We start from the raw sequence: 18,819 nt of genomic DNA, 5'->3' as shown, positions 1-18,819 counted from the left end.
AAGACAAAGTCAGAAATAGAGAAAAGACAAACTCAGAGAAATACAGAAAAGACAAACTCAGAGAAATAGAGAAAAGACAAAGTCAGAAATAGAGAAAAGACAGTCAGAAATAGAGAAAAGACAAAGTCAGATATAGAGAAAAGACAAAGTCAGAAATGCAGAAAAGACAAAGTCAGAAAAAGAGAAAAGACAAAGTCAGAAATAGAGAAAAGACAAAGTCAGAAAAAGACAGAAAGTCAGAAATAGAGAAAAGACAAAGTCAGAAATAGAGAAAAGACTAAGTCAGAAAAAGACAGAAAGTCAGAAATGCAGAAAAGACAAAGTCAGAAATAGAGAAAAGACAAAGTCAGAAATAGACAGAAAGTCAGAAATAGAGAAAAGACAAGGTCAGAAATAGAGAAATGACAAAATCAAATAAAGACAGAAAGTCAGAAATAGAGAAAAGACAAAGTCAGAAAGAGAGAAAAGACAAAGTCCGAAATAGAGGAAAGACAAAGTCAGAAAAAGACAGAAAGTCAGAAAAAATGAAAAGACAAAGTCAGAAATAGAGAAAAGACAAAGTCAGAAAAAGACAGAAAGTCAGAAATACAGAAAAGACAAAGTCAGAAATAGAGAATAGACAAAGTCAGAAATAGAGAAAAGACAAAGTCAGAAAAAGACAGAAAGTCAGAAATACAGAAAAGACAAAGTCAGAAATGCAGAAAAGACAAAGTCAGAAATAGAGAAAAGACAAAGTCAGAAATAGACAGAAAGTCAGAAATACAATAAAGACAAAGTCAGAAATAGAGAAAAGACAAAGTCAGAAAAAGACAGAAAGTCAGAAAAAGAGAAAAGACAAAGTCAGAAATAGTGAAAAGACAAACTCAGAGAAATAGAGAAAAGACAAAGTCAGAAATAGAGAAAAGACAAACTCAGAGAAATACAGAAAAGACATACTCAGAGAAATAGAGAAAAGACAAAGTCAGAAATAGAGAAAAGACAAAGTCAGAAATAGAGAAAAGACAAAATCAGATATAGAGAAAAGACAGAAAGTCAGAAAAAGAGAAAAGACAAAGTCTGAAAAAGAGAAAAGACAAAGTCAGAAATAGAGAAAAGACAAAGTCAGAAAAAGACAGAAAGTCAGAAATAGAGAAAAGACAAAGTCAGAAATAGAGAAAAGACAAAGTCAGAAAAAGACAGAAAGTCAGAAATATAGACAAGACAAAGTCAGAAATACAGAAAAGACAAAGTCAGAAATAGAGAAAAGACAAAGTCAGAAATAGAGAAAAGACAAAGTCAGAAAAAGACAGAAAGGCAGAAAAAGAGAAAAGACAAAGTCAGAAATAGAGTAAAGACAAACTCAGAGAAAAACAAAAAAGACAAACTCAGAGAAATAGAGGAAAGACAAAGTCAGAAATAGAGAAAAGACAAAGTCAGATACAGAGAAAAGACAGAAAGTCAGAAAAAGAGAAAAGACAAAGTCAGAAATAGACAGAAAGTCAGAAATAGAGAAAAGACAAAGTCAAAAATAGAGAAAAGACAAAGTCAGAAAAAGAAAAAACGTCAGAAATAGAGAAAAGACAAAGTCAGAAATAGAGAAAAGAAAGTCAGAAATAGAGAAAAGACAAAGTCAGAAAAAGACAGAAAGTCAGAAATACAGAAAAGACAAAGTCAGAAATAGAGAAAAGACAAAGTCAGAAAAAGAGAAAAGACAAAGTCAGAAAAAGACAAATACTGAAAAGACCAATTCAGAGAAATAGAGAAATGACAAAGACAGAAATAGAGAAAAGACAAAGTCAGAAATAGAGAAAAGACAAATTTAGAGAAATAAAGAAAAGAAAAACGAAATAGAGAAAAGACAAAGTCAGAAAAAGACAGAAAGTCAGAAATAAAGAGAAGACAAAGTCAGAAAAAGACAGAAAGTCAGAAATACAGAAAAGACAAAGTCAGAAATAGAGAAAAGACAAAGTCAGAAAAGGACAGAAAGTCAGAAAAAGAGAAAAGACAAAGTCAGAAATAGAGAAAAGACAAACTCAGAGAAATACAGAAAAGACAAACTCAGAGAAATAGAGAAAAGACAGAAAGTCAGAAATAGAGAAAAGACAAAGTCAGAAATAGAGAAAAGACAAAGTCAGAAAAAGACAGAAAGTCAGAAATAGAGGAAAGACAAAGTCAGAAAAAGACAGAAAGTCAGAAATACAGAAAAGACAAAGTCAGAAATACAGAAAAGACAAAGTCAGAAATAGAGAAAAGACAAAGTCAGAAAAAGACAGAAAGTCAGAAATACAGAAAAGACAAAGTCAGAAATAGAGAAAAGACAAACTCAGAGAAATACAGAAAAGACAAACTCAGAGAAATAGAGAAAAGACAAAGTCAGAAATAGAGAAAAGACAGTCAGAAATAGAGAAAAGACAAAGTCAGATATAGAGAAAAGACAGAAAGTCAGAAAAAGAGAAAAGACAAAGTCAGAAATAGAGAAAAGACAAAGTCAGAAAAAGACAGAAAGTCAGAAATAGAGAAAAGACAAAGTCAGAAATAGAGAAAAGACTAAGTCAGAAAAAGACAGAAAGTCAGAAATGCAGAAAAGACAAAGTCAGAAATAGAGAAAAGACAAAGTCAGAAATAGACAGAAAGTCAGAAATAGAGAAAAGACAAGGTCAGAAATAGAGAAATGACAAAATCAAATAAAGACAGAAAGTCAGAAATAGAGAAAAGACAAAGTCAGAAAGAGAGAAAAGACAAAGTCCGAAATAGAGGAAAGACAAAGTCAGAAAAAGACAGAAAGTCAGAAAAAGAGAAAAGACAAAGTCAGAAATAGAGAAAAGACAAAGTCAGAAAAAGACAGAAAGTCAGAAATACAGAAAAGACAAAGTCAGAAATAGAGAATAGACAAAGTCAGAAATAGAGAAAAGACAAAGTCAGAAAAAGACAGAAAGTCAGAAATACAGAAAAGACAAAGTCAGAAATGCAGAAAAGACAAAGTCAGAAATAGAGAAAAGACAAAGTCAGAAATAGACAGAAAGTCAGAAATACAATAAAGACAAAGTCAGAAATAGAGAAAAGACAAAGTCAGAAAAAGACAGAAAGTCAGAAAAAGAGAAAAGACAAAGTCAGAAATAGTGAAAAGACAAACTCAGAGAAATAGAGAAAAGACAAAGTCAGAAATAGAGAAAAGACAAAGTCAGAAATAGAGAAAAGACAAAGTCAGAAATAGAGAAAAGACAAAGTCAGATATAGAGAAAAGACAGAGTCAGAAAAAGAGAATAGACAAAGTCAGAAAAAGAGAAAATACAAAGTCAGAAATAGAGAAAAGACAAAGTCAGAAAAAGACAGAAAGTCAGAAATAGAGAAAAGACAAAGTCAGAAATAGAGAAAAGACAAAGTCAGAAATAGAGAAAAGACAAAGTCAGAAAAAGACAGAAAGTCAGAAATAGAGAAAAGACAAAGTCAGAAATAGAGAAAAGACAAAGTCAGAAAAAGACAGAAAGTCAGAAAAAGAGAAAAGACAAAGTCAGAAATAGAGAAAAGACAAACTCAGAGCAAAACAAAAAAGACAAACTCAGAGAAATAGAGAAAAGACAAAGTCAGAAACCGAGAAAAGACAAAGTCAGAAAAAGACAAATACTGAAAAGACAAATTCAGAGAAATAGAGAAAAGACAAAGTCAGAAATAGAGAAAATACAAAGTCAGAAAAGGACAGAAAGTCAGAAAAAGAGAAAAGACAAAGTCAGAAATAGAGAAAAGACAAAGTCAGAAAAAGACAGAAAGGCAGAAAAAGAGAAAAGACAAAGTCAGAAATAGAGTAAAGACAAACTCAGAGAAAAACAAAAAAGACAAACTCAGAGAAATAGAGAAAAGACAAAGTCAGAAATAGAGAAAAGACAAAGTCAGATACAGAGAAAAGACAGAAAGTCAGAAAAAGAGAAAAGACAAAGTCAGAAAAAGACAAATACTGAAAAGACAAATTCAGAGAAATAGAGAAAAGACAAAGTCAGAAATAGAGAAAAGACAAATTTAGAGAAATACAGAAAGTCAGAAATAGAGAAAAGACAAAGTCAGAAAAAGACAGCAAGTCAGAAATATAGAAAAGACAAAGTCAGAAATAGAGAAAAGACAAAGTCAGAAAAAGACAGAAAGTCAGAAAAAGAGAAAAGGCAAAGTCAGAAATAGAGAAAAGACAAACTCAGAGAAATACAGAAAAGACAAACTCAGAGAAATAGAGAAAAGACAAAGTCAGAAATAGAGAAAAGACAAAGTCAGAAATAGAGAAAAGACAAAGTCAGATATAGAGAAAAGACAGAAAGTCAGAAAAAGAGAAAAGACATAAAGTCAGAAAAAGAGAAAAGACAAAGTCTGAAAAAGAGAAAAGACAAAGTCAGAAATAGAGAAAAGACAAAGTCAGAAAAAGACAGAAAGTCAGAAATAGAGAAAAGACAAAGTCAGAAATAGAGAAAAGACAAAGTCAGAAAAAGACAGAAAGTCAGAAATACAGAAAAGACAAAGTCAGAAATACAGAAAAGATAGTCAGAAATAGAGAAAAGACAAAGTCAGAAATAGAGAAAAGACAAAGTCAGAAATAGGGAAAAGACAAAGTCAGAAAAAGACAGAAAGTCAGAAATAGAGAAAAGACAAAGTCAGAAATAGAGAAAAGACAAAGTCTGAAAAAGAGAAAAGACAAAGTCAGAAATAGAGAAAAGACAAAGTCAGAAAAAAACAGAAAGTCAGAAATAGAGAAAAGACAAAGTCAGAAATAGAGAAAAGACAAAGTCAGAAAAAGACAGAAAGTCAGAAATACAGAAAAGACAAAGTCAGAAATACAGAAAAGACAGTCAGAAATAGAGAAAAGACAAAGTCAGAAATAGAGAAAAGACAAAGTCAGAAATAGGGAAAAGACAAAGTCAGAAAAAGACAGAAAGTCAGAAATAGAGAAAAGACAAAGTCAGAAATAGAGAAAAGACAAAGTCAGAAAAAGACAGAAAGTCAGAAAAAGAGAAAAGACAAAGTCAGAAATAGAGAAAAGACAAACTCAGAGAAAAACAAAAAAGACAAACTCAGAGAAATAAAGAAAAGACAAAGTCAGAAACCGAGAAAAGACAAAGTCAGAAAAAGACAAATACTGAAAAGACAAATTCAGTGAAATAGAGAAAAGACAAAGTCAGAAATAGAGAAAATACAAAGTCAGAAATAGAGAAAAGACAAATTTAGAGAAATACAGAAAATACAAACGAAATAGAGAAAAGACAAAGTCAGAAAAAGACAGAAAGTCAGAAATACAGAAAAGACAAAGTCAGAAATAGAGAAAAGACAAAGTCAGAAAAAGACAAATACTGAAAAGTCAAATTAAGAGAAATAGAGAAAAGAAAAAGTGAGAAATAGAGAAAAGACAAAGTCAGAAATAGAGAAAAGACAAATTTAGAGAAATACAGAAAAGACAAACGAAATAGAGAAAAGACAAAGTCGCAAAAAGAGAAAAGACAAAGTCAGATATAGAGAAAAGAGAAAGTCAGAAATAGAGAAAAGAGAAAGTAAGAAAAGGACAGAATGTCAGAAATAGAGAGAAGACAAAGTCAGAAATAGAGAAAATAAAGTCAGAAATAGAGAAAAGACAAAGTCAGAAAAAGACAGAAAGTCAGAAATTGAGAAAAGACAAAGTCAGAAATAGACAAAAGACAAAGTCAGAAAAAGACAGAAAGTCAGAAAAAGAGAAAAGACAAAGTCAGAAATAGAGAAAAGACAAACTCAGAGAAAAACAAAAAAGACAAACTCAGAGAAATAGAGAAAAGACAAAGTCAGAAATAGAGAAAAGACAAAGTCAGAAATAGAGAAAAGACAAAGTCAGAAAAAGTCAGAAAGTCAGAAATACAGAAAAGACAAAGTCAGAAATACAGAAAAGACAAAGTCAGAAATAGAGAAAAGACAAGGTCAGAAAAAGACAGAAAGTCAGATATACAGAAAAGACAAAGTCAGAAATAGAGAGAAGACAAACTCAGAAATACAGAAAAGACAAACTCAGAGAAATAGAGAAAAGACAAAGTCAGAAATAGAGAAAAGACAAAGTCAGAAAAAGACAGAAAGGCAGAAAAAGAGAAAAGACAAAGTCAGAAATAGAGAAAAGACAAACTCAGAGAAAAACAAAAAAGACAAACTCAGAGAAATAGAGAAAAGACAAAGTCAGATACAGAGAAAAGACAGAAAGTCAGAAAAAGAGAAAAGACAAAGTCAGAAAAAGACAAATACTGAAAAGACAAATTCAGAGAAATAGAGAAAAGACCAAGTCAGAAATAGAGAAAAGACAAAGTCAGAAATAGAGAAAAGACAAATTTAGAGAAATAAAGAAAAGAAAAACGAAATAGAGAAAAGACAAAGTCAGAAAAAGACAGAAAGTCAGAAATACAGAAAAGACAAAGTCAGAAATAGAGAAAAGACAAAGTCAGAAAAGGACAGAAAGTCAGAAAAAGAGAAAAGACAAAGTAAGAAATAGAGAAAAGACAAACTCAGAGAAATACAGAAAAGACAAACTCAGAGAAATAGAGAAAAGACAGAAAGTCAGAAATAGAGAAAAGACAAAGTCAGAAATAGAGAAAAGACAAAGTCAGAAAAAGACAGAAAGTTAGAAATACAGAAAAGACAAAGTCTGAAATAGAGAAAAGACAAAGTCAGAAAAAGACAGAAAGTCAGAAATACAGAAAAGACAAAGTCAGAAATAGAGAAAAGACAAAGTCAGAAAAAGACAGAAAGTCAGAAAAAGAGAAAAGACAAAGTCAGAAATAGAGAAAAGACAAACTCAGAGAAATACAGAAAAGACAAACTCAGAGAAATAGAGAAAAGACAAAGTCAGAAATAGAGAAAAGACAGTCAGAAATAGAGAAAAGACAAAGTCAGATATAGAGAAAAGACAGAAAGTCAGAAAAAGAGAAAAGACAAAGTCAGAAAAAGAGAAAAGACAAAGTCAGAAATAGAGAAAAGACAAACTCAGAGAAATAGAGAAAAGACAAAGTCAGAAATAGAGAAAAGACAAAGTCAGAAAAAGACAGAAAGGCAGAAAAAGAGAAAAGACAAAGTCAGAAATAGAGAAAAGACAAACTCAGAGAAAAACAAAAAAGACAAACTCAGAGAAATAGAGAAAAGACAAAGTCAGATACAGAGAAAAGACAGAAAGTCAGAAAAAGAGAAAAGACAAAGTCAGAAAAAGACAAATACTGAAAAGACAAATTCAGAGAAATAGAGAAAAGACCAAGTCAGAAATAGAGAAAAGACAAAGTCAGAAATAGAGAAAAGACAAATTTAGAGAAATAAAGAAAAGAAAAACGAAATAGAGAAAAGACAAAGTCAGAAAAAGACAGAAAGTCAGAAATACAGAAAAGACAAAGTCAGAAATAGAGAAAAGACAAAGTCAGAAAAGGACAGAAAGTCAGAAAAAGAGAAAAGACAAAGTAAGAAATAGAGAAAAGACAAACTCAGAGAAATACAGAAAAGACAAACTCAGAGAAATAGAGAAAAGACAGAAAGTCAGAAATAGAGAAAAGACAAAGTCAGAAATAGAGAAAAGACAAAGTCAGAAAAAGACAGAAAGTTAGAAATACAGAAAAGACAAAGTCTGAAATAGAGAAAAGACAAAGTCAGAAAAAGACAGAAAGTCAGAAATACAGAAAAGACAAAGTCAGAAATAGAGAAAAGACAAAGTCAGAAAAAGACAAATACTGAAAAGTCAAATTAAGAGAAATAGAGAAAAGAAAAAGTGAGAAATAGAGAAAAGACAAAGTCAGAAATAGAGAAAAGACAAATTTAGAGAAATACAGAAAAGACAAACGAAATAGAGAAAAGACAAAGTCGCAAAAAGAGAAAAGACAAAGTCAGATATAGAGAAAAGAGAAAGTCAGAAATAGAGAAAAGAGAAAGTAAGAAAAGGACAGAATGTCAGAAATAGAGAGAAGACAAAGTCAGAAATAGAGAAAATAAAGTCAGAAATAGAGAAAAGACAAAGTCAGAAAAAGACAGAAAGTCAGAAATTGAGAAAAGACAAAGTCAGAAATAGACAAAAGACAAAGTCAGAAAAAGACAGAAAGTCAGAAAAAGAGAAAAGACAAAGTCAGAAATAGAGAAAAGACAAACTCAGAGAAAAACAAAAAAGACAAACTCAGAGAAATAGAGAAAAGACAAAGTCAGAAATAGAGAAAAGACAAAGTCAGAAATAGAGAAAAGACAAATTTAGAGAAATACAGAAAGTCAGAAATAGAGAAAAGACAAAGTCAGAAAAAGACAGCAAGTCAGAAATATAGAAAAGACAAAGTCAGAAATAGAGAAAAGACAAAGTCAGAAAAAGACAGAAAGTCAGAAAAAGAGAAAAGGCAAAGTCAGAAATAGAGAAAAGACAAACTCAGAGAAATACAGAAAAGACAAACTCAGAGAAATAGAGAAAAGACAAAGTCAGAAATAGAGAAAAGACAAAGTCAGAAATAGAGAAAAGACAAAGTCAGATATAGAGAAAAGACAGAAAGTCAGAAAAAGAGAAAAGACATAAAGTCAGAAAAAGAGAAAAGACAAAGTCTGAAAAAGAGAAAAGACAAAGTCAGAAATAGAGAAAAGACAAAGTCAGAAAAAGACAGAAAGTCAGAAATAGAGAAAAGACAAAGTCAGAAATAGAGAAAAGACAAAGTCAGAAAAAGACAGAAAGTCAGAAATACAGAAAAGACAAAGTCAGAAATACAGAAAAGATAGTCAGAAATAGAGAAAAGACAAAGTCAGAAATAGAGAAAAGACAAAGTCAGAAATAGGGAAAAGACAAAGTCAGAAAAAGACAGAAAGTCAGAAATAGAGAAAAGACAAAGTCAGAAATAGAGAAAAGACAAAGTCTGAAAAAGAGAAAAGACAAAGTCAGAAATAGAGAAAAGACAAAGTCAGAAAAAAACAGAAAGTCAGAAATAGAGAAAAGACAAAGTCAGAAATAGAGAAAAGACAAAGTCAGAAAAAGACAGAAAGTCAGAAATACAGAAAAGACAAAGTCAGAAATACAGAAAAGACAGTCAGAAATAGAGAAAAGACAAAGTCAGAAATAGAGAAAAGACAAAGTCAGAAATAGGGAAAAGACAAAGTCAGAAAAAGACAGAAAGTCAGAAATAGAGAAAAGACAAAGTCAGAAATAGAGAAAAGACAAAGTCAGAAAAAGACAGAAAGTCAGAAAAAGAGAAAAGACAAAGTCAGAAATAGAGAAAAGACAAACTCAGAGAAAAACAAAAAAGACAAACTCAGAGAAATAAAGAAAAGACAAAGTCAGAAACCGAGAAAAGACAAAGTCAGAAAAAGACAAATACTGAAAAGACAAATTCAGTGAAATAGAGAAAAGACAAAGTCAGAAATAGAGAAAATACAAAGTCAGAAATAGAGAAAAGACAAATTTAGAGAAATACAGAAAATACAAACGAAATAGAGAAAAGACAAAGTCAGAAAAAGACAGAAAGTCAGAAATACAGAAAAGACAAAGTCAGAAATAGAGAAAAGACAAAGTCAGAAAAAGACAAATACTGAAAAGTCAAATTAAGAGAAATAGAGAAAAGAAAAAGTGAGAAATAGAGAAAAGACAAAGTCAGAAATAGAGAAAAGACAAATTTAGAGAAATACAGAAAAGACAAACGAAATAGAGAAAAGACAAAGTCGCAAAAAGAGAAAAGACAAAGTCAGATATAGAGAAAAGAGAAAGTCAGAAATAGAGAAAAGAGAAAGTAAGAAAAGGACAGAATGTCAGAAATAGAGAGAAGACAAAGTCAGAAATAGAGAAAATAAAGTCAGAAATAGAGAAAAGACAAAGTCAGAAAAAGACAGAAAGTCAGAAATTGAGAAAAGACAAAGTCAGAAATAGACAAAAGACAAAGTCAGAAAAAGACAGAAAGTCAGAAAAAGAGAAAAGACAAAGTCAGAAATAGAGAAAAGACAAACTCAGAGAAAAACAAAAAAGACAAACTCAGAGAAATAGAGAAAAGACAAAGTCAGAAATAGAGAAAAGACAAAGTCAGAAATAGAGAAAAGACAAAGTCAGAAAAAGTCAGAAAGTCAGAAATACAGAAAAGACAAAGTCAGAAATACAGAAAAGACAAAGTCAGAAATAGAGAAAAGACAAGGTCAGAAAAAGACAGAAAGTCAGATATACAGAAAAGACAAAGTCAGAAATAGAGAGAAGACAAACTCAGAAATACAGAAAAGACAAACTCAGAGAAATAGAGAAAAGACAAAGTCAGAAATAGAGAAAAGACAAAGTCAGAAAAAGACAGAAAGGCAGAAAAAGAGAAAAGACAAAGTCAGAAATAGAGAAAAGACAAACTCAGAGAAAAACAAAAAAGACAAACTCAGAGAAATAGAGAAAAGACAAAGTCAGATACAGAGAAAAGACAGAAAGTCAGAAAAAGAGAAAAGACAAAGTCAGAAAAAGACAAATACTGAAAAGACAAATTCAGAGAAATAGAGAAAAGACCAAGTCAGAAATAGAGAAAAGACAAAGTCAGAAATAGAGAAAAGACAAATTTAGAGAAATAAAGAAAAGAAAAACGAAATAGAGAAAAGACAAAGTCAGAAAAAGACAGAAAGTCAGAAATACAGAAAAGACAAAGTCAGAAATAGAGAAAAGACAAAGTCAGAAAAGGACAGAAAGTCAGAAAAAGAGAAAAGACAAAGTAAGAAATAGAGAAAAGACAAACTCAGAGAAATACAGAAAAGACAAACTCAGAGAAATAGAGAAAAGACAGAAAGTCAGAAATAGAGAAAAGACAAAGTCAGAAATAGAGAAAAGACAAAGTCAGAAAAAGACAGAAAGTTAGAAATACAGAAAAGACAAAGTCTGAAATAGAGAAAAGACAAAGTCAGAAAAAGACAGAAAGTCAGAAATACAGAAAAGACAAAGTCAGAAATAGAGAAAAGACAAAGTCAGAAAAAGACAGAAAGTCAGAAAAAGAGAAAAGACAAAGTCAGAAATAGAGAAAAGACAAACTCAGAGAAATACAGAAAAGACAAACTCAGAGAAATAGAGAAAAGACAAAGTCAGAAATAGAGAAAAGACAGTCAGAAATAGAGAAAAGACAAAGTCAGATATAGAGAAAAGACAGAAAGTCAGAAAAAGAGAAAAGACAAAGTCAGAAAAAGAGAAAAGACAAAGTCAGAAATAGAGAAAAGACAAACTCAGAGAAATAGAGAAAAGACAAAGTCAGAAATAGAGAAAAGACAAAGTCAGAAAAAGACAGAAAGGCAGAAAAAGAGAAAAGACAAAGTCAGAAATAGAGAAAAGACAAACTCAGAGAAAAACAAAAAAGACAAACTCAGAGAAATAGAGAAAAGACAAAGTCAGATACAGAGAAAAGACAGAAAGTCAGAAAAAGAGAAAAGACAAAGTCAGAAAAAGACAAATACTGAAAAGACAAATTCAGAGAAATAGAGAAAAGACCAAGTCAGAAATAGAGAAAAGACAAAGTCAGAAATAGAGAAAAGACAAATTTAGAGAAATAAAGAAAAGAAAAACGAAATAGAGAAAAGACAAAGTCAGAAAAAGACAGAAAGTCAGAAATACAGAAAAGACAAAGTCAGAAATAGAGAAAAGACAAAGTCAGAAAAGGACAGAAAGTCAGAAAAAGAGAAAAGACAAAGTAAGAAATAGAGAAAAGACAAACTCAGAGAAATACAGAAAAGACAAACTCAGAGAAATAGAGAAAAGACAGAAAGTCAGAAATAGAGAAAAGACAAAGTCAGAAATAGAGAAAAGACAAAGTCAGAAAAAGACAGAAAGTTAGAAATACAGAAAAGACAAAGTCTGAAATAGAGAAAAGACAAAGTCAGAAAAAGACAGAAAGTCAGAAATACAGAAAAGACAAAGTCAGAAATAGAGAAAAGACAAAGTCAGAAAAAGACAGAAAGTCAGAAAAAGAGAAAAGACAAAGTCAGAAATAGAGAAAAGACAAACTCAGAGAAATACAGAAAAGACAAACTCAGAGAAATAGAGAAAAGACAAAGTCAGAAATAGAGAAAAGACAGTCAGAAATAGAGAAAAGACAAAGTCAGATATAGAGAAAAGACAGAAAGTCAGAAAAAGAGAAAAGACAAAGTCAGAAAAAGAGAAAAGACAAAGTCAGAAATAGAGAAAAGACAAAGTCAGAAAAAGACAGAAAGTCAGAAATAGAGAAAAGACAAAGTCAGAAATAGAGAAAAGACAAAGTCAGAAAAAGACAGAAAGTCAGAAATACAGAAAAGACAAAGTCAGAAATGCAGAAAAGACAAAGTCAGAAATAGAGAAAAGACAAAGTCAGAAATAGACAGAAAGTCAGAAATACAGAAAAGACAAAGTCAGAAATAGAGAAAAGACAAAGTCAGAAAAAGACAGAAAGTCAGATATACAGAAAAGACAAAGTCAGAAATAGAGAAAAGACAAACTCAGAAATACAGAAAAGACAAACTCAGAGAAATAGAGAAAAGACAAAGTCAGAAATAGAGAAAAGGCAAAGTCAGAAAATGACAGAAAGGCAGAAAAAGAGAAAAGACAAAGTCAGAAATAGAGAAAAGACAAACTCAGAGAAAAACAAAAAAGACAAACTCAGAGAAATAGAGAAAAGACAAAGTCAGAAATAGAGAAAAGACAAAGTCAGATACAGAGAAAAGACAGAAAGTCAGAAAAAGAGAAAAGACAAAGTCAGAAAAAGACAAATACTGAAAAGACAAATTCAGAGAAATAGAGAAAAGACAAAGTCAGAAATAGAGAAAAGACAAAGTCAGAAATAGAGAAAAGACAAATTTAGAGAAATAAAGAAAAGAAAAACGAAATAGAGAAAAGACAAAGTCAGAAAAAGACAGAAAGTCAGAAATAAAGAGAAGACAAAGTCAGAAAAAGACAGAAAGTCAGAAATACAGAAAAGACAAAGTCAGAAATAGAGAAAAGACAAAGTCAGAAAAGGACAGAAAGTCAGAAAAAGAGAAAAGACAAAGTCAGAAATAGAGAAAAGACAAAGTCAGAAAAAGACAGAAAGTCAGAAATACAGAAAAGACAAAGTCAGAAATAGAGAATAGACAAAGTCAGAAATAGAGAAAAGACAAAGTCAGAAAAAGACAGAAAGTCAGAAATACAGAAAAGACAAAGTCAGAAATGCAGAAAAGACAAAGTCAGAAATAGAGAAAAGACAAAGTCAGAAATAGACAGAAAGTCAGAAATACAATAAAGACAAAGTCAGAAATAGAGAAAAGACAAAGTCAGAAAAAGACAGAAAGTCAGAAAAAGAGAAAAGACAAAGTCAGAAATAGTGAAAAGACAAACTCAGAGAAATAGAGAAAAGACAAAGTCAGAAATAGAGAAAAGACAAAGTCAGAAATAGAGAAAAGACAAAGTCAGAAATAGAGAAAAGACAAAGTCAGATATAGAGAAAAGACAGAGTCAGAAAAAGAGAATAGACAAAGTCAGAAAAAGAGAAAATACAAAGTCAGAAATAGAGAAAAGACAAAGTCAGAAAAAGACAGAAAGTCAGAAATAGAGAAAAGACAAAGTCAGAAATAGAGAAAAGACAAAGTCAGAAATAGAGAAAAGACAAAGTCAGAAAAAGACAGAAAGTCAGAAATAGAGAAAAGACAAAGTCAGAAATAGAGAAAAGACAAAGTCAGAAAAAGACAGAAAGTCAGAAAAAGAGAAAAGACAAAGTCAGAAATAGAGAAAAGACAAACTCAGAGCAAAACAAAAAAGACAAACTCAGAGAAATAGAGAAAAGACAAAGTCAGAAACCGAGAAAAGACAAAGTCAGAAAAAGACAAATACTGAAAAGACAAATTCAGAGAAATAGAGAAAAGACAAAGTCAGAAATAGAGAAAATACAAAGTCAGAAAAGGACAGAAAGTCAGAAAAAGAGAAAAGACAAAGTCAGAAATAGAGAAAAGACAAAGTCAGAAAAAGACAGAAAGTCAGAAATACAGAAAAGACAAAGTCAGAAATAGAGAATAGACAAAGTCAGAAATAGAGAAAAGACAAAGTCAGAAAAAGACAGAAAGTCAGAAATACAGAAAAGACAAAGTCAGAAATGCAGAAAAGACAAAGTCAGAAATAGAGAAAAGACAAAGTCAGAAATAGACAGAAAGTCAGAAATACAGTAAAGACAAAGTCAGAAATAGAGAAAAGACAAAGTCAGAAAAAGACAGAAAGTCAGAAAAAGAGAAAAGACAAAGTCAGAAATAGTGAAAAGACAAACTCAGAGAAATAGAGAAAAGACAAAGTCAGAAATAGAGAAAAGACAAAGTCAGAAATAGAGAAAAGACAAAGTCAGAAATAGAGAAAAGACAAAGTCAGATATAGAGAAAAGACAGAGTCAGAAAAAGAGAATAGACAAAGTCAGAAAAAGAGAAAATACAAAGTCAGAAATAGAGAAAAGACAAAGTCAGAAAAAGACAGAAAGTCAGAAATAGAGAAAAGACAAAGTCAGAAATAGAGAAAAGACAAAGTCAGAAATAGAGAAAAGACAAAGTCAGAAAAAGACAGAAAGTCAGAAATAGAGAAAAGACAAAGTCAGAAATAGAGAAAAGACAAAGTCAGAAAAAGACAGAAAGTCAGAAAAAGAGAAAAGACAAAGTCAGAAATAGAGAAAAGACAAACTCAGAGCAAAACAAAAAAGACAAACTCAGAGAAATAGAGAAAAGACAAAGTCAGAAACCGAGAAAAGACAAAGTCAGAAAAAGACAAATACTGAAAAGACAAATTCAGAGAAATAGAGAAAAGACAAAGTCAGAAATAGAGAAAATACAAAGTCAGAAATAGAGAAAAGACAAATTTAGAGAAATACAGAAAAGACAAACGAAATAGAGAAAAGACAAAGTCAGAAAAAGACAGAAAGTCAGAAATACAGAAAAGACACACTCAGAGAAATAGAGAAAAGACAAAGTCAGACAAAGACAGAAAGTCAGAAAAAGAGAAAAGACAAAGTCAGAAATAGAGAAAAGACAAACTCAGAGAAATACAGAAAAGACAAACTCAGAGAAATAGAGAAAAGACAAAGTCAGAAATAGAGAAAAGACAAAGTCAGAAATAGAGAAAAGACAAAGTCAGATATAGAGAAAAGACCGAAAGTCAGAAAAAGAGAAAAGACAAAGTCTGAAAAAGAGAAAAGACAAAGTCAGAAATAGAGAAAGGCAAAGTCAGAAAAAGACAGAAAGTCAGAAATACAGAAAAGACAAAGTCAGAAATACAGAAAAGACAAAGTCAGAAATAGAGAGAAGACAAAGTCAGAAAAAGACACAAAGTCAGAAATACAGAAAAGACAAAGTCAGAAATAGAGAAAAGACAAAGTCAGAAAAAGACAGAAAGTCAGAAAAAGAGAAAAAACAAAGTCAGAAATAGAGAAAAGACAAACTCAGAGAAATACAGAAAAGACAAACTCAGAGAAATAGAGAAAAGACAGAAAGTCAGAAATCGAGAAAAGACAAAGTCAGAAATAGAGAAAAGACAAAGTCAGAAAAAGACAGAAAGTCAGAAATAGAGAAAAGACAAAGACAGAAATACAGAAAAGACAAAGTCAGAAATAGAGAAAAGACAAAGTCAGAAAAAGACAGAAAGTCAGAAATACAGAAAAGACAAAGTCAGAAATAGAGAAAAGACAAAGTCAGAAAAAGACAGAAAGTCAGAAATACAGAAAAGACAAAGTCAGAAATAGAGAAAAGACAAACTCAGAGAAATACAGAAAAGATAAAATCAGAGAAATAGAGAAAAGACAAAGTCAGAAATAGAGAAAAGACAGTCAGAAATAGAGAAAAGACAAAGTCAGATATAGAGAAAAGACAGAAAGTCAGAAAAAGAGAAAAGACAAAGTCAGAAAAAGAGAAAAGACAAAGTCAGAAATAGAGAAAAGACAGTCAGAAAAAGACAGAAAGTCAGAAATAGAGAAAAGACAAAGTCAGAAATAGAGAAAAGACAAAGTCAGAAAAAGACAGAAAGTCAGAAATACAGAAAAGACAAAGTCAGAAATGCAGAAAAGACAAAGTCAGAAATAGAGAAAAGACAAAGTCAGAAATAGACAGAAAGTCAGAAATACAGAAAAGACAAAGTCAGAAATAGAGAAAAGACAAAGTCAGAAAAAGACAGAAAGTCAGAAAAAGAGAAAAGACAAAGTCAGAAATAGAGAGAAGACAAACTCAGAGAAATAGAGAAAAGACAAAGTCAGAAATAGAGAAAAGACAATGCCAGAAATAGAGAAAAGACAAAGTCAGAAATAGAGAAAAGACAAAGTCAGATATCGAGAAAAGACAGAGTCAGAAAAAGAGAATAGACAAAGTCAGAAAAAGAGAAAATACAAAGTCAGAAATAGAGAAAAGACAAAGTCAGAAAACGACAGAAAGTCAGAAATAGAGAAAAGACAAAGTCAGAAATAGAGAAAAGACAAACTCAGAGAAATACAGAAAAGACAAACTCAGAGAAATAGAGAAAAGACAAAGTCAGAAATAGAGAAAAGACAGTCAGAAATAGAGAAAAGACAAAGTCAGATATAGAGAAAAGACAGAAAGTCAGAAAAAGAGAAAAGACAAAGTCAGAAAAAGAGAAAAGACAAAGTCAGAAATAGAGAAAAGACAGTCAGAAAAAGACAGAAAGTCAGAAATAGAGAAAAGACAAAGTCAGAAATAGAGAAAAGACAAAGTCAGAAAAAGACAGAAAGTCAGAAATACAGAAAAGACAAAGTCAGAAATGCAGAAAAGACAAAGTCAGAAATAGAGAAAAGACAAAGTCAGAAATAGACAGAAAGTCAGAAATACAGAAAAGACAAAGTCAGAAATAGAGAAAAGACAAAGTCAGAAAAAGACAGAAAGTCAGAAAAAGAGAAAAGACAAAGTCAGAAATAGTGAAAAGACAAACTCAGAGAAATAGAGAAAAGACAAAGTCAGAAATAGAGAAAAGACAATGTCAGAAATAGAGAAAAGACAAAGTCAGAAATAGAGAAAAGACAAAGTCAGATATCGAGAAAAGACAGAGTCAGAAAAAGAGAATAGACAAAGTCAGAAAAAGAGAAAATACAAAGTCAGAAATAGAGAAAAGACAAAGTCAGAAAACGACAGAAAGTCAGAAATAGAGAAAAGACAAAGTCAGAAATAGAGAAAAGACAAACTCAGAGAAATACAGAAAAGACAAACTCAGAGAAATAGAGAAAAGACAAAGTCAGAAATAGAGAAAAGACAGTCAGAAATAGAGAAAAGACAAAGTCAGATATAGAGAAAAGACAGAAAGTCAGAAAAAGAGAAAAGACAAAGTCAGAAAAAGAGAAAAGACAAAGTCAGAAATAGAGAAAAGACAAAGTCAGAAAAAGACAGAAAGTCAGAAATAGAGAAAAGACATAGTCAGAAATAGAGAAAAGACAAAGTCAGAAAAAGACAGAAAGTCAGAAATACAGAAAAGACAAAGTCAGAAATGCAGAAAAGACAAAGTCAGAAATAGAGAAAAGACAAAGTCAGAAATAGACAGAAAGTCAGAAATACAGAAAAGACAAAGTCAGAAATAGAGAAAAGACAAAGTCAGAAAAAGACAGAAAGTCAGATATACAGAAAAGACAAAGTCAGAAATAGAGAAAAGACAAACTCAGAAATACAGAAAAGACAAACTCAGAGAAATAGAGAAAAGACAAAGTCAGAAATAGAGAAAAGGCAAAGTCAGAAAATGACAGAAAGGCAGAAAAAGAGAAAAGACAAAGTCAGAAATAGAGAAAAGACAAACTCAGAGAAAAACAAAAAAGACAAACTCAGAGAAATAGAGAAAAGACAAAGTCAGAAATAGAGAAAAGACAAAGTCAGATACAGAGAAAAGACAGAAAGTCAGAAAAAGAGAAAAGACAAAGTCAGAAAAAGACAAATACTGAAAAGACAAATTCAGAGAAATAGAGAAAAGACAAAGTCAGAAATAGAGAAAAGACAAAGTCAGAAATAGAGAAAAGACAAATTTAGAGAAATAAAGAAAAGAAAAACGAAATAGAGAAAAGACAAAGTCAGAAAAAGACAGAAAGTCAGAAATAAAGAGAAGACAAAGTCAGAAAAAGACAGAAAGTCAGAAATACAGAAAAGACAAAGTCAGAAATAGAGAAAAGACAAAGTCAGAAAAGGACAGAATGTCAGAAAAAGAGAAAAGACAAAGTCAGAAATAGAGAAAAGACAAAGTCAGAAAAAGACAGAAAGTCAGAAATACAGAAAAGACAAAGTCAGAAATAGAGAAAAGACAAAGTCAGAAATAGAGAAAAGATAAAGTCAGAAAAAGACAGTAAGTCAGAAATACAGAAAAGACAAAGTCAGAAATGCAGAAAAGACAAAGTCAGAAATAGAGAAAAGACAAAGTCAGAAATAGACAGAAAGTCAGAAATACAGTAAAGACAAAGTCAGAAATAGAGAAAAGACAAAGTCAGAAAAAGACAGAAAGTCAGAAAAAGAGAAAAGACAAAGTCAGAAATAGTGAAAAGACAAACTCAGAGAAATAGAGAAAAGACAAAGTCAGAAATAGAGAAAAGACAAAGTCAGAAATAGAGAAAAGACAAAGTCAGATATAGAGAAAAGACAGAGTCAGAAAAAGAGAATAGACAAAGTCAGAAAAAGAGAAAATACAAAGTCAGAAATAGAGAAAAGACAAAGTCAGAAAAAGACAGAAAGTCAGAAATAGAGAAAAGACAAAGTCAGAAATAGAGAAAAGACAAAGTCAGAAATAGAGAAAAGACAAAGTCAGAAAAAGACAGAAAGTCAGAAATAGAGAAAAGACAAAGTCAGAAATAGAGAAAAGACAAAGTCAGAAAAAGACAGAAAGTCAGAAAAAGAGAAAAGACAAAGTCAGAAATAGAGAAAAGACAAACTCAGAGCAAAACAAAAAAGACA

Source organism: Heterodontus francisci, unplaced genomic scaffold, assembly GCF_036365525.1.
Source record: "Heterodontus francisci isolate sHetFra1 unplaced genomic scaffold, sHetFra1.hap1 HAP1_SCAFFOLD_86, whole genome shotgun sequence".
In the NCBI taxonomy this organism is placed as follows: Eukaryota; Metazoa; Chordata; class Chondrichthyes; order Heterodontiformes; family Heterodontidae; genus Heterodontus; species Heterodontus francisci.
The sequence above is the reverse complement of the archived record's forward strand: the minus strand, read 5'-3'. Positions refer to the sequence as shown.